We start from the raw sequence: 16705 nt of genomic DNA, 5'->3' as shown, positions 1-16705 counted from the left end.
TGTTTTTTTCTCAAAGTTCGCATCACCCTGTGGAATATTCTAGCGTTTGTAAAATACTGAAATTAAATCCCAACTATAGCCTCATGTTTTCTCAACATTCTGTTTTCTTATTCATTCGCTTATATTGGACCGTAAAAAAGTAAGATGCTTTAACAACTAGCCATGTTTTTATCAATACAGAGTATTTTTAAATAAGTATGGAAAACTTTAAGGGGTAATCCTGCATGAAAAAATAATGACAGTTTGCTTTATAAACCTATGTCCCCAAATGCTTCGTTTCCAAGATAGGGGGTGTTAAAATTTTTCTTACAAACTGATGATTATTTATTGCTTTAAAACCTGTTCAGATATGCAAATGAAATTTGGTGGCTTTTAAGACGTAGTTAATGCAAATTGTTTGACATACAATTAAGATTTTAATATTCACCATTGGCGCGCATACGGGTAATATGACTTACGTCTTCAAGGGTTTGTTTTAAGCAATTTATTCAAGCAAGTCATTTAAAATCACATTTAAGCACGCACGCTCAATACACATGTGACGTCATTTGTTTTAATTTATTTTTATGCACAAAAGTTGTTTCCATTATTAACCCTTCGAATTATTCCTGAACAGTCTATTTATTCCAAACTTTTCTAGAAAACTGTAAATATAATATTAAGGTGATACAGTAGCGATCAACAGGTATCAAAAACGCGTTCCAAGATTGCGGCTGTAATTTTGAATATTTTTTCGAGATATTTGGCACACGTATTCGTAATATAATAAAGATTGGCGGTACAGAGCCCAATTTGAAAAATATATTAATATGTGGAAATTACTCTAGAATTAAATACAATATTAAAAAAACGAGCCACCGCCATTAAGAAGAACAAAAAAATACACTTTCTTCAAATAAATTTTTTTATCCGATGCCTAGATTTTGTGTCATTTTGGAACTACTAAATTTTTTTATTTCATTAGTATTTAATTACAGAGTAATTTCCACATATTAATATATTTTTCAAATTGGGCTCTGTACCGCCATTCTTTATTATATTACGAATACGTGTGCCAAATATCTCGAAAAAATATTCAAAATTACAGCCGCAATCTTGGAACGCGTTTTCGCTACCTGTTGATCGCTACTGTTTCCTCTTAAGGAGACGATTTGGAATGTTTTAATAAAGCCGAGATGGTGTTAAATTACTATACGTCGCGTGGTTCTCTGTAACGCAGTCGGGTTTAAAATGTAGTTTGTAATAATTAACTATTTTTAATGGGAAATAAGCCACAATTTTACTAAAAAAATGATTTTATTAACGTTTCGACGTCCAAATCGGATGCTGTTGTCAAAATACAAAAAATGTTAATGAATTAAACAAAAATGTTGTTACTTAGTAAAAAATTCTTCTAATAATTTATTTAATCTGACTCATTTCTATCGGCAATTCAGAAATATATTATACAATTTAAAGTAGAAGACTTTAAAATGATATTGCCAATATTTATGAGTTGCGTTCCTGGGACGACTTTACTGAAAGATAGTTCATTCGATTACATGAAATCAACCCCAACTCAAGAATATCCGTCACAAAAAATCATAGCATGTACAACAAATGTCACAAAATAATTTCAAAGTTTGTGGACATATTACCTTTATCCACATAGTTCAAAATAATTTTAAAAATGTTAGGGTTAAGTGGATAAAAGAGATAAGTTCAAAAACTAGTTTCAAAAAAAATTAGAATACAAAAAATGTAAAATTGATAAAAACATATTTTTTAGTAGGTTCTTCTTTTCTTTTTGGGATTTGCTTTATTTTCTTCTATCGCGTTTTCATAAAACCATCTATACTTTTCGGGAACAAATTTTATTCGGTCTCTTAAATTTCCCAGTTTTTTCAAACTCAAACCACCAGTTTTATTTTCCAGTCTTCTTGGTCTATATTCAGTTCTGGTCAGATGTGCTGTCCTTTTTTTTCTTAAATTTACTTGCTGAAATGGCATGTAGTCATTAATGTATGTTATAGAGATAAAAGCCAAATTCGTTCCCTCTGATCCATTTTACTTTAATACCTACGAAAATTAACCTTTTCATTTAGGCCCGGTCTTTTCACCTCCGAATAACTATTTATTGGGAAGTTTATCCGGCAGATTAAATGTAAATCTGTCAAATAAACCTCCGAATAACTTTTATTCGGAGGTGAAAATACCGGGCCTTTAACTGTTTGCTTGCTTTTTACATAAATAGAGGTTAGTAAATATACTATGAGTGTCAAACCAATTTAGGTCTTTTTCCCATGTAAATTCACATAAGAAAATCTAAGGCCCATTCTGGTCATTTTCCGACCTCGGGGCGGCTCCCTGTGGTACACCTCAGACCCTCAAGGCCGACACTCATCTTTGATGTATTATTTTTTAAAAGACTAAGTTTTCAATCTAATAGCACACAAAATAATACCAAAAATATCACTCTGCATCTCACCAGATTGAAAACAATGGGAACCTTCTCTGGGTACACCTCCAAGTCTTCTACAATTTGCAAGCCATAACGGATAAAGCCATAAACTACAGGTGCATTATATCCTAGTCCACTCAGAGAGTACAGCAAGCACCCCTACCAGTTTCGAAACTTATTAGTCTCTTATCAGGAGGCACATATGCTGCTCTCTCTCTGACCCAACCAGGTCAAAATCCGGCGTGCAGTTACGGATTGCAACGAACGAAATGGCAGGGATGCCCTAGCGGCAACTGCTAGCAAAAGACTAAGTTTTCAATCTAACAGCACACAAAATAATACCAAAAATATTACTCTGCATCCCACCAGATTGAAAACAAAGGGAACCTTCTCTGGTTACACCTCCGAGGCTTCTACAATTTGCAAGCCATAACGGATGCTGAGACTAAAGAAGATGAGGGAATTTTAAAATTTATAATTCACGTCCCATCTGCTCAGCGCGGTAAAGTTCCAACGATAATGGTTCCATTCGTACTCCAATCAGAGTAAACATGTGAATCAAAAATGAATAACCATTTTTAATAAATAACTCATCTTCTTTAGTTTCAGCATCCGTTATGGCTTGCAAATTATAGAAGCCTCCGAGGTGTAACCAGAGAAGGTTCCCATTGTTTTCAATCTGGTGTGATGCAGAGTAATATTTTTGGTAATATTTTGTGTGCTATTAGATTGAAAACTTAGTCTTTTGCTAGCAGTTGCCGCTAGGGCATCCCTGCCATTTCGTTCGTTACATTCCGTAACTGCACGTAGGAGTTTGTCCTGGTTGGGTTAGAGAGAGCAGCATATGTGACTCCTAATGAGAGACTAATAAGTTTCGAAACCGGTAGGGGTGTTGGCTGCACTCTCTGATTGGACTAGGATATAATGCGGCTGTAGTTTCGTGTTGCAACGAAATTGAAAATGGTTATTCATTTTATTATTTTTTATTTGATTCCATCCTGTTTGCTGTAAGATCAAATATCATGAGAAAAACGTCAAGGGTCGTACTCCTTCCAGCTAACTTGTCCTCAGTTTCTAGCCTTCCACCTTCTTCGATTCCAGCAACCCTTCTAACTCTAATAGGCGAGCGGCAGCAACCTCAAAATTACGTTATACTGACCACTAAAATCAACTTTAAGGTGAATGACCAATTTTGGTGGTTCTTTATGTTTTCGAGGTCGCCGAATCTGAATTTGAAGTTTATTTTTATCTAGAATTGGTGGAACTTGTTCAAAAATCTAAATTTATGCAAAAATGCGAAAAATCAATTTCGATTATTTCTCAACTTTACCTCGCTGTATTTTTGGTCGCTGTAAATATTTTCTTTTGACAATTGTACTGTATCATCTTTCTAGTATTTAGATGACAACGAGATTTGTACAAAATTTTTAAACATATTAAAAGAGGGGATGTTAATTTTTAAACATTTTGTCGTCAGATTTCGTTAGTTTCATGTGTACTTAAAAAAGTTAAGTAACAAAATTTTTAGTTTAGTTAGGATATTAACCAACACAGTAATAAAATATAATTTATCAGGAAGTTTTCTGGAAAATTTCAAGTCAAAATAGACAAATTGATTTTATAATAGGGTACAAAGAATAAAAAAATTTTATAGAAAAAAAATAATGCAACTTTTAATTTAAAAAAAAAACGTGATTTCATTTTTTTTTTATTTTTAGGGTAAAATTGCAATTTTTACAGTGGTCTTTTATCTAAAATTCAAAATAAACCTTATTTTCGTTTTCAGCACCATCAAAAACATAAAATAAGACAAAAATTAGCCATTCACTACACCGTGGTCAGTATCTCAAGAAATATGCGTTTCATGGAAGACTGCCACTCGTCTATAAAATCACAGAACAGTAAAATCTCGATCGAACGGACCTCTATTTAACGAACTTCGGATATAACGGACAAAAAATCCTATCAAATGTAAAAAAAATTGAAAACCTAATTCTGGAAGAAAAATCAGCAAGGACAGGTTCTCGGCACTGCTTTGTGCTGAGCACTGATTTACTGCTACTTATAATTGTTGGCAAATCTCGTAAACCTAGTCTGTCAAAGATATATTGCATTATCTGCCTGTTTCATATTATAGCTCTAATAAGGCATGGTTCATCACAGATATTTGTACCTGCATGTGCAGTGAGAAAATTTCAAGAGAAGAAACGGGAAATACTGCTGAAAGAGGTGAAATTTTGATTGATTTTAGACAGCGCTCCTGCTTACCCGATTGAAAATATTCGACATTTAGGCAACTTCTATGTTTTTGCCAAAAAATACATCGTTTGTTCAACCCAGGGATCAGTGAATAATTTTGGCAACCAAGCGAGTATATTGCAGAAAGTTTATAGATGAAGTAGAAAAGTAAAAAAGTAGCAAAAAAGCTTGATTCCTTGTTCAATTACAGATTTGTACACTATATAAATACAGCAGACGATATTTTCCAAAAAAAATTTGATTGATTTTAAACCTATTTTTATGTAACGGACTTTCGGCTTTAACGGACATTCCGTCCCACCAATTAGTCCGTTGTATCGAGGTTTTACTGAACTTTTTTCCTATCGTATATTTTGACTTGTAATTTTCCAGAAAACTTCCTCATAAATTCTATTTTATTGCTGTGTTGGTTAAAATTATAAACTAAACATTTTGTCACTCAACTTTTTAAGTACACCTGAAACTAACGAAATCTGACGACAAAATGTTTAAAAATTAACAACCCCTCTTATAATATGTTTAAACATTTTATACAAATCTCGTTGTCATCTAAATACTAGAAAGATGATACAGTAAAATTGTCAAAAGAAAATATTTACAGCGACCAAAAATACAGCGAGGTAAAGTTGAGAAATAATCGAAATTGATTTTTCGCATTTTTGCATAAAATTTGAAAACATAAAGAACCACCAAAATTGGTCATTCACCTTAAAGTTGATTTTCGTGGTCGGTATAACGTAATTTTAGGGGTTGCTGCAGCTCGCCTATTAGAGTTAGAAGGGTTGTTGGAATCGAAGAAGGTGGAAGGCTAGAAACTGAGGACTAGTTAGCTGGATGGAGTACGACCCTTGGCGTTTTTCTCATGATATTTGATCTTAGGTATAGCAAACTGGTTGGAATCAAATAAAAAATAATAAATCAAAGATGGGTGTCGGCCTTGAGGGTATGAGGTGTTCCACAGGGAGCCGCCCCGAGGTCGGAAAATGACCAGAATGGACCTTAGATTCTCTTATGGGAATTTAATGAGAAAAAGGCCTAAATTGGTCTGACACTGTCATAGTATATTTACTGAGGTTCGTCAGCAGATCTTCAAAGTCGTACAAAAAATTCTCCATATTTACACATTTCACATGGATAAAAGTATTATGTCCAAACTCAGTGGCGTAACAAACTCCGTCGCGCCCCCCCCCCCCGTTCGCAGAATTGGAACTGGGCCCCCATTAAAAAATGACTAAATGCGACTTGTGTAACAAAAACTTATATGTGTTATAGGCCAGTAAATGAACATGACATACGGCGATACCTACCGTGTAATTTTTAGTGTCACCACCAAAGTGGTGAAGTCAATACTTTTCGAGTTATTTGCGAGTCAAAATGTTTATTGATCGACAAAAAAAAGCATGTTTTCAGGCGGTTTCTCGCAAATAACCCAAAAAGTAATTATTTGATCAAAAAAATATTCTTAGCAAAAATGTAGCTTACAAAAAAAATTAAGTTTATCAACCCAGTAAAAGCAAAGTTCTAGCTCATGAAAAATAATTTTTCTTATTCGTCAAATTCCAAATCGAATATTTCAACGTGAAATTACCAAAAAATTAAGCACTTTTCGGAGAAAACTCATTAAAACTTTTTTTAAAGTGTTTAAAAAAATCTTAATTTTTATAAAAGTTTGTAGCAATAGCATCAAAACTAAGGGAGTTACGCTCAAAATAAAGTTAACCCGTTTTTTGGTAAAAAAAAATCGTGAAGATCTCCCCTTATTTAGCACCCCAAATGAAACTAATCATTATTGCTTTACAAATTATTTAACTTTTTTTATATGACCTGTAAATTTCACCGGTTTAAAGTGTTTATTTTTGAAAGGGTTCTAGTTGAAAGGGCTTGAACGAGTCACTAATCACGAGTGAATGCAAATTTTGAACAGCCATCTTAACCAATTTTTGTCTCAGAGAAAAACAAAATAAAACCAAATATTTATAAAAGCAAAACCTACATTTCTTTACTATTTGAGATATTTCGTATTATTAATACTTTTATAAAAGTTATTTTGAATAAAGTTATTTTGAAAAAGGGCGTTTTTCCAAAATAAAATTTGTTCTAATATTAAACCAAATTTTCAAAAATAAGAACTCTGAACCGATCAGACTTACAGATCATAATATAAACATATATATATATATATATATATATATATATATATATATATATATATATATATATATATATATATATTATAAAGTAAATGGTAACGCGCTAACGATTAATTTTATTTGAGTTGCTAAATAGGAGAAGATTTTTTTACCAGAAAAAGGGGCCAACTTTATTTTGAGCGTAACTCGCTTAGTTTTGATGTTAGAAACTTTTATCAAAAATAAAAATAAAGCTTTTTTTTAAACATTATATTTTAAAAAAATTTAATGAGTTTTTCCCTAAAAGTGTTTGTTATTTCAAGTTGAATATTCGATTTCGAATTGGACGAATAAGTAAGAACAATTTGTCATGAACTACAACTCTGTTTTTACTGTATCGATAGACTTGATGAACACACTATTATTTTTTGTTATTTTACAAGCTGTATATTTAATTCGATAAAATACTTATTTTTTGAGCTATTTGCAAAAAACCGCCTGAAAACGTGTTTTCTTTTTTGTTGAAAACTAAACAATTTCACTCGCAAATAACTCGAAAGTATTGACTTTTAGATAAAGAGATATAATAAAGAAACTCTATAGAACAAAAGTTGCTTATAATTAGTCAATTTACCCATTTCCGGACTTATTTTAAACGTATGTTTTTATTCACCCCGAGAAGGTGCTTTTCGCATCCCAAGTAAAAGCAACCAACGGCACAAGTCCAATTTTAAAGTGGAGGGTAAGTAGTACCTACCTAAATCCAAAATGTCGTGACAAATTCGTCGTGACGCTGATAATTACACTGCAAAATTGTCATTTACTTCCTTTACTGGGGAATTAGTGTAATCATGCACTGTTTATGACAACTTCTTCTTCTTCTTCTTCTTCTACGGCACTACAGCCCAAATTGAGCCTTGGCCTCCTTTATTTTTTGCCTCCACCCTTGCCTGTCTGTGGCTGCTCTTCTCCATACACGGACTCCTAAAAGGGCTTGTGCGTCGCTGTTTACTGTGTCTTCCCAGCGCTTTCGTGGCTTCCCAACCGGTCTCTTTCCTTGCATTCTAGCATTCAGTGCTCGTTTTGGTAGCCTATCCTCTCCCATTCTTATCACATGTCCGGCCCATTGCAATCTTTGTAATCTAATGAAGTCTGACAGGGGCGTTTCCTTATAAAGTTGATAAAGCTCGTTGTTGTATCGACTTCTGAAGATTCCGTTTTCCCTCACAGGTCCTAGTATTCTCCTAAGTACTTTCCTTTCGAATGTGTCGAGTTTGTTTTTGGATGTTTCTTTCAGCACCCAGACTTCACTGCCATAGCATGTTATTGGTCGAATTAAGGTTTTATAGATTCTCATCTTTGTATTTCGGTGGACACTTTTTGACCGAAATATATGGGAGAGGGCAAAATAAGCTCTGTTTGCCTGCGTTATTCTCTTCCTTATTTCTCCATCTTCTGATCCGTCGGCATATATTTCTACTCCCAGGTATGTAAACTTTTCAACCGTTTCAATGTCATCTTCATGTATAATGTTTTCTGGGACTATATTTCTTCTCGTCTGAGTCATTATTTTTGTTTTTTCTGTGTTAATTTCCAGACCTAGCATTTTTGTTTGTGTTTTTAACTCTGCATATGTTTCCTGTGCTCCTGTTGATGTTCTACTCATAATATTAATATCATCAGCATAAGCGGCCAGTTGAACCGTTCGGTTGATCAGTAGATTTCCTCGTCCAGTTTGCATTTGCCTAACCGCATACTCCAGTGCCAGGTTAAACAATGTTGGGGCCAGCCCATCTCCCTGTTTTAGTCCCTGCGAAATGTTAAAAAAGTCTGTCCGGTGGTTTTGTATTCGTACACATGCCTGAGTTTCATCCATTGTGGCTTTAATGAGTCTTATTAACTTGTGTGGTATTGCCAATTCAGCCAATATATAGTATAGTTTGTTCCTTTTGACTGAGTCGTATGCCTGTTTGAAGTCTACAAACACGTTGTGAACATCAATATCGTGTTCCCATGCTTTGCTCAAGATCTGTTTTACTGTGAATATTTGATCCAGTGTCGATCTTCCCCGTCGGAAGCCCGTCTGATACTCTCCAATAATATTTTCTGCTAGTGGTTGGAGCCGCTGGTTTATAATATACGTGAGGACTTTATATGCTGTACATAGTAGAGAGATTCCACGGTAGTTTTTGCACTGGAGTTTGTCTCCTTTTTTATAGATCGGGCATACTATACTTTTCTTCCAGTCGTCGGGTATTTTCTCTTCTTGCCATACGTCTCTGATGAGCGCGTGGATGTGACTTGCTAGGTGGTCGCCACCTACCTTATATAGTTCTGCTGGTATTTCATCAACTCCCGGAGCTTTATTGTTTTTCTGGGCCTTAATGGCTTCGAAAACTTCCTCTATGGTTGGAGCTTCTACTCCATTCTCTTCTACGTAGATCATACCCATTTCATCTTCCATGTCTACTTGAGTTCCAAGTAGTGTCTGAAAATAATGCTTCCAGGTTTCTGTGACTTTCTGTTGGTCACTGATTATTTGCCCACTTTCATCTTTACATAGACTTGTTTGAGGTTTATACCCACTTTTTATCTTTTTTAGGTATTCGTAAGCCCCTCTAATTTCGTTATTTTTGAAATGTTCTTCCATTTTTTCTATTTGTCCATTTTCATAGGCTCTCTTTTTATTTCTACATGTCTTGTCTGCTTTCCGTCTTGCGACTTCAAATAATGTTCGTCTTTCCCGTGTTCTTCTTGTTATGTACATTTTGTGTGCTTCATTTCTTTCCTCGATTGCTTGTCTGCACTCGTCATCAAACCATGCTGCTCTTCTCTCCTTTTTCTTGTTTCCCAGGGTGGACGCTGCTGCTGTCAGTACTGCTGTTTTGATATTAGTCCATTTGCCCTCTATGGAGTGCAGTTCTAGCGTCCTTAACTCATTTGCGACTTCTTGTTCGAACTTCTCTTTACATTCCTGAATCTTCAGTTTTTCCAGGTCCAGTTTGTTTGTTCTTTGTTGTCTTTCGTTTCTTTTGCTGTTAACTCTGCATCTAAATTTGGTTTGTACTAAAAGATGGTCTGATCCACAGCATGCTCCTCGTCGTGTTCTCACATCGGAGATACTACTGGCTGCCCTTTTGTCTATCAGCACATGGTCAATTTGATTGGTTGTGGTTCCATCTGGTGAAATCCATGTCATTTTGTGTATGCCTTTATGTTTATGACAACTTACAACTCATAAATATTGGCAATATCATTTTAAAGTCTTCTACTTTAAAATGTATAATATATGTCTGAATTGCCAATATAAATGAGTTAGATTAAAGAAATTATTAGAAGAATATTTTACTTAGCAACAACATTTTTGTTTATTTTAGTGGTATTTTGTATTTTGACAACGACACCCGATTTGGGCGTCGAAACGTTAATAAAATTATTTTTTAAATTTAATTGTGGCTTATTTTCCATAAAAATAGTTAATGACAACTTACATTTTTCATCTTTATTGGTATATAATAAAATAGAACAAAAATTATTACATTATTACAGAGTGTTATTCTATTAGATGAACAACTTCGTGCATTACTATCAGCGAATATATCCACAATTTTATTAATATATAATATCTATCTGATGGGCAACTTCATTTTCAATACTACATAGACTGCTTAAAAACGTTGCGTATGTATGCGTAAAATAATATAACAGTAACACATTTTTACATATTTTAGACGACAAGATGGGGCCCTTACATACTGGGGCGCCCCTGCAATCTTCATGCTGCGGGAGCCTCTGCTACGCCTCTGTCCAAACTCGATTTTGGACATAATCCATAGGTATATCCACTAGAATTTGATAAACAAGTGGGACATATTGCTTTAATACCTTCCTGTTCTTTTTATTTAGCTAAAAATAGGTTAATTGAAAAGGTTGAACAGCATATTAGAAGAACAAAAACCTAATAAAACAATTTTCTCAAAAATGTGACATATGACCTTTATCCACTTGTGTGAAATTTGTTTTAAGAGGATCGGTACGTATTTTCGGCTGCGATGCTATTCAAATGGGGATTCATTTTTTTCGAATCCTGAGAAAACTAATAAGTATTTTTGAAAAATTTAAACGCAGAATGAAAGATTACGTTATTAGCGAGGGCCGAAAGTCCATGAGAACTTCTATAATGTTTATTTTAATAAGTTACAGGGGTGAAAAAACTAAGAGAAAATTTAGTGTGATTTTTAATTTCAAATATCTCATTCAAAATAAACTTTTTATTTATTCTAAGGGACTTTCGGCCCTCGGTAATAATCTAGTCTTTCATTCTGCGTTAAGATTTTTCAAAAATATTTATTGGTTTTTTCAGGATTCGAAAAAAATGAACACAATGTCCGTGGTAATATTATCCAAATCTATCTTTGTCATACAACGCACTTAATCGAATAGAATATTGTCAGTCAGACACTGACAATCAGTGACAATTTTAAATAATTATTTGACATGAATCGGGAATATTTTTAGTTGTTGATCAAATAATATTGAATTATAGTGTATTTGATAAATAATTGATTTAAGAGGTGAACTTTATAAAAAGTTATTTATTGTGTATTATTTGCCTATAATGCCTTCCGGAAATTTTCCCAGCTTTAACCGCTGCTTACTAGGTACCGCTACTTATTCTAAAGCGAAAACCGAAATAACTAATTTTATGCAAATTTGTTAGTTACCGGGTACTGTTTGACGTGTTAGTCAGTCGTGTATCAGTGTTCTATTGTTGGAATAAACTTTGAAATGTCAAGTTGGCCTATAGTTTTACTTTATTTATTAAGTATATCACTTTTTTGCAGCAATATTTTTTCTGTTCCAGTAAAATGTTTATTGTTGGTTTATATTTTAGGTTGTTCCCAGGAGGTGAATAAAATGAAAATCTGGGAAACGTTACATTCATCTCATAATGGAAAACATACAGATCAACACGCAGAAGAAAAAATATTAAATAAAAATGTGATAGTTGCGACTGGACAAAGACATTACAACTGTGAAATTTGTTTAAAACAGTTTAGCAAAAAGAATAATTTGGAAATACATTTGAGAATACACACTGGGGAAAAACCGCACACGTGTGAAATTTGTTTTAAGAAATTTTCTCAAGAAGGTAATTTGAATACACATTTGAGATTGCACACTGGGGAAAAACCGCACACGTGTAAAATTTGTTTTAAGCAATTTTCTCAAGAAGGTAATTTGAATACACATTTGAGATTGCACACTGGGGGAAAACCTCACAACTGTGAAATTTGTTTACATCAGTTTACTACAATAACTTCTTTAAAAATACATTTGAGACTGCACACTGGGGAAAAGCCTTATCAGTGTGAAATTTGCGTAAAACAATTCACTACTAAAGGTCATTTGAAAATCCACTTAAGAACGCACACTGGAGAAAAACGTCACAAGTGTGAGATTTGTTTTAAACAATTTATTCAAGCAACTCATTTAAAATCACATTTGAGAACGCACACTGGAGAAAAACCTCACACGTGTGAGATTTGTTTTAAGGAATTTATTGAATCAGGAAATTTGAGACGACATTTGAATGTGCACATTGGGGAAAAACCTCACAAGTGTGAAATTTGTTTACATCAGTTTACTACAATATCTTCTTTAAAAAGACATTCGAAAATGCACACTGGAGAAAAACCTCACAAGTGAAGACATAAGTGGATAAAGGTCATATGTCACATAATAATGTTTCTGAGTAATGAGCATTTTAGTATCGTTTGTTCCAAGTTAATTATTTATTTTATAAATTTGCATTTCTACACTTTTTTAAACAGTTATCTGAAGTTACTTTTTTACACTTTAAATTCAATTTAAAAAAAGTTACCTTAAGCCAAATATTTCAAAGTTTGTGGACATATTACCTTTATGAACATAGTTAAAATAATTTAATCAATGTTGGGATTAAGTGGATAAAAGAGATAAGTATCAAAAATGAGCACTTATTTAAAAAAAAATACGATACAAAATGTAAAATTGATAAAAACATATTTTTTAGTAGGTTCTTCTTTTCTTTTTGGAATTTTCTTTATTTTCCTCTATCGCGTTTTCATAAAACCATCTATACTTTTCGGGAACAAATTTTATTCCTTCTCTATAATTTCCCAGTTTTTCCAAATACAAACCACCAGTTTTATTTTCCAGTCTTCTTTGTCTATATTCAGTTCTGGTCAGATGTGCTGTCCTTTTTTTTATTAAATCTACTTGCTGAAATGGCATGTAGTCATTAAGGTATGTTACAGAGATAAAAGCCAAATTCGTTCACTCTTATCCATTTTACATTGACACGAAAATTAACCTTTTCATTTGAACTGTTTGTTTGCTTTTTACCTAAATTGCGGTTCGTCAGCAGATCTTCAAAGTCGTAGAAAAAATTCTTCATATTTACACATTTCACATGGATAAAAGTGTTATGTCCAAACCCATTTTGGACATAATACCTTTATCCACTAGAATTTGATAATATAGTGGAACATATTGCTTTAATATCTTCCTGTTATTTTTATTTAGCCAAAAATAGGTTATTTTAAAAGTAGCGGGTTTTGCAGAACCCTCAACACGCAGAGGAGTTGCAGAGCAAATAGAGAAAATTAAACAGATTGCGGACGAGTGGCATGCCCTATACAAAGCTCGAACACCACGAAAGCGACTAAAATCCAGGAAAAGCTTCCTTGGAACAGTGCAGGATGAACCGCCTGAGTATTTTCCTCTTCCACAGGTTCAATGCACCGGCCAGTCTCTAGACTTTAAAACTTGGAAAACTATGAATAGGATAAGAACGAGGGTCGCTCCAGTGAAATCAAACATGGTAAAATGGGGAAAAATAGACCAAGATGATGTAAACTGTGACTGTGGAGATACGCAGAATATGGAACATCTTTTTTACATGCAGCAACTGTTATTATAGGTGTACCCTCGAAAATTCGTGGCTCGCCAACGAACATGGAACCGACGTAGCCCGATACTGGGCCGAAATTTTATGAATGACATGTCCGGATACGATAAAGGAAAATAAGTATTTTAAAAGGCTAAATAGCATATTAGAAGAACAAACACCTAATAAAACATTTTTCTCAAAAAATGTGACATATCACCTTAATACACTTACGTCTTCTATCACACTTAGTCTTCTATTTCAATTATTTAAAATCACATTTGAGCACACATGCTTGAGAAGAACACATGTGACATTTGTTTTAATTTATTTTTATGCAGTTTTTGCCTAGGCCCGTCTGATTCACAAGATCTCCGTTATCACTGAAGCTGAAGCTTACAACCTGAAGTTGTTCTTTTATTGTTATTTCCTAGAACCAGTTGAGAGTTTGAATTTTGCCTGTCCGAAGTCACCCGGCCCCCTTTTGAATGGTTTTGTCGCGACATACCTTTTATAAATATTTATTATCATTTATTATTATATATGTATTAAAATTATGTAAACATTTTTTTAATTTTAGAAAAAGAATGTGTGTGTACTTTGTACGCACGTAAGAAAATATTCTTCTATTATATAGGTAATTGAAACGAAGTAAATGTACTTAACAGGTTATTTGTATTTTATTTAAAAATTAAACTAACTTTCTTATCTACCACTTTCAAAAAATTTTTGTTAAAACAACCAAAAATAAAAAAAATATATGAATCGCCCAGGATTCCAACCCGCGTCCTTCCAATCTCGGAGCTAACGCCCTACCAACTACTTCAGCGAGGTCCTTGTAATTGGCATGTAAGTTTCGGATATAATTACACAATACGGCGACAAATAGTGTAAAAATGTTATGCCTACATAATATTTTATTATTTTACTACAGAGAAACACAAATCCAAAAACACAAGCATTGTAATAAATAATACATTTACTAAAAACACTAATATATTCTTTTAATGACTTATTTGCACGGTTACAGATACATACATACCTATCTTGAAAGATTAGCAACGAACTACGACATACTGTCTGTGTGCGCAGGCGCGCAGATTGATGTACAATTTTATCCTAAATCGAATCGCACCTAAAGAAGAATAACAGGTAAAAGGGGGAGAAGTGTACTTTTGAAGTGTGTAAAATAAATAATTCTTAGCTGAGCGCTTTCGGCTTATAAAGCCATCTTCGAAGCTATGCTACAATAAAAGATCTCTAATAAATAATTGATCTTAGAATTCAAAGTTTAACTTACGTCAAAAAGGTCAAAATACCACTATGAAGAGAGATGGGTTCCATGTATGATATGAAATACTTCTGTTTCTTATGTAGTTTTTTATTTGTTGGAAAAAACCTTGTCTGTCTGTTTAAAAAATTGTTCAATTTGCTGTTGGTTATTTTTGTATCCAGAAAAGTTAAACATCAAGAACGAGCACAAAGGACTTTCACACGAAAATTACATTACATATAAAACGAATATTTGATCATGGTAAGGTCAAAAAAACCTTACCATTTGAATACTGCGGTGTCAGATAGCAGAATGGATGATTTTTAATGACAGCTGATGTAGACAGGGTGTGCTCGTTAAGGTGTCTTCACATTGTCTCATATCAAGTGACAGTTGACATATGACATTTTTAGCAATCGGATTGAACAACTTTTCAACAGTCTGTAGTTACATAAATCTGGTTTTTTAAAAAATAATGAAATACATATTGAAAAGAGATTTAAGGTCTAGGATAAACCAATTGACAAGTTATCCTCCACAAACCAAACTTGAATCGTTTTTGAAAATTAATACATGATGTAAAGAAACTTGATGGTGAAGTTTTTTGGGAAGATGGGAAATAAATTAACAATGAATTTTGTGAAATGTGATTTTTAAAGAATAAGCTGTCAAATGATGAAAAAATGTAAAAAATTTAAAAATTATTTTTGATTGCATGAGGTCAAACTTCTTCCTCCAGAGTCTCCCACAAGAGTCTGAACAAAGGTTTATAGTTGTAATTAAGATTGATTTGTATATTCAAGCAAAAATCAGGATTAAGTTTCATTTCTTTAGTTATCTCTAGATCTTCTAAAAGGTTCATTTGTCTATAGTTTTCGATTGGGATGTTATGTAAAATTGTACTGTTTTCGGAAGGAGAGAAGGAATGGTTGCTAAATTTAACGTGATAACCAAAATTTGATTTTTCTGGATTGTTTAGATGTTCTTTGATCCTCTGAGATAGGGTCCTCATAGTTCTGCCCACATAAGTCATGTTACAATCCCCACAAGACAGTTTGTAAATACCACTTTTATTTAGTTTGTCGATTTTATCTTTGGTGTGGCTGAAGATGGATTTGATGTTATTTTTCGTTTTGAAGGATATGTTAAGGTGACTTACTTTATTACAAAGTAATCTTGATACTTTTTCTGAAATTGGCCCTAAGTAGGATAAGGATCTATAAATAGCTGTAGTGTTGGGTTCGTTCTCTGTGTTAAAAGCTTGGTTTAGTCTCTTTTTGAGTATTGATCTTCTAATGACCTTATCTACAGTAGAAGAGGGGAAACCATTGTTGTTTGCTATTTGTTTAATAATTGAAATTTCGTTGTTGTAATTGTCTTGGGACATGGGGATGTTAAGAAGTCTGTGGACATAACATTGAATAGCTGCCATCTTATGTTGAAAAGGATGGTTAGATGATATGGGTATCATATGGTCTGTTTAAAGTAGGTTTTCTAAATACTGAGTATTCTAAAGTAGTAGACGATGAAGAAGTGGAAGATGTATTCTTTTTGATGGTTAGGTCTAAAAAATTGATCATGTTGTTGGTTTCTAACTCTAATGTGAACTTAATTGCTGGATGTAGGTTATTAATTATTGAAAGAATGTTAGGTTCTGATGGAGGACCTTCTAT

This window comes from Diabrotica virgifera, chromosome 8 (assembly GCF_917563875.1).
Source record: "Diabrotica virgifera virgifera chromosome 8, PGI_DIABVI_V3a".
NCBI lineage: Eukaryota > Metazoa > Arthropoda > Insecta > Coleoptera > Chrysomelidae > Diabrotica > Diabrotica virgifera.
The sequence above is the reverse complement of the archived record's forward strand: the minus strand, read 5'-3'. Positions refer to the sequence as shown.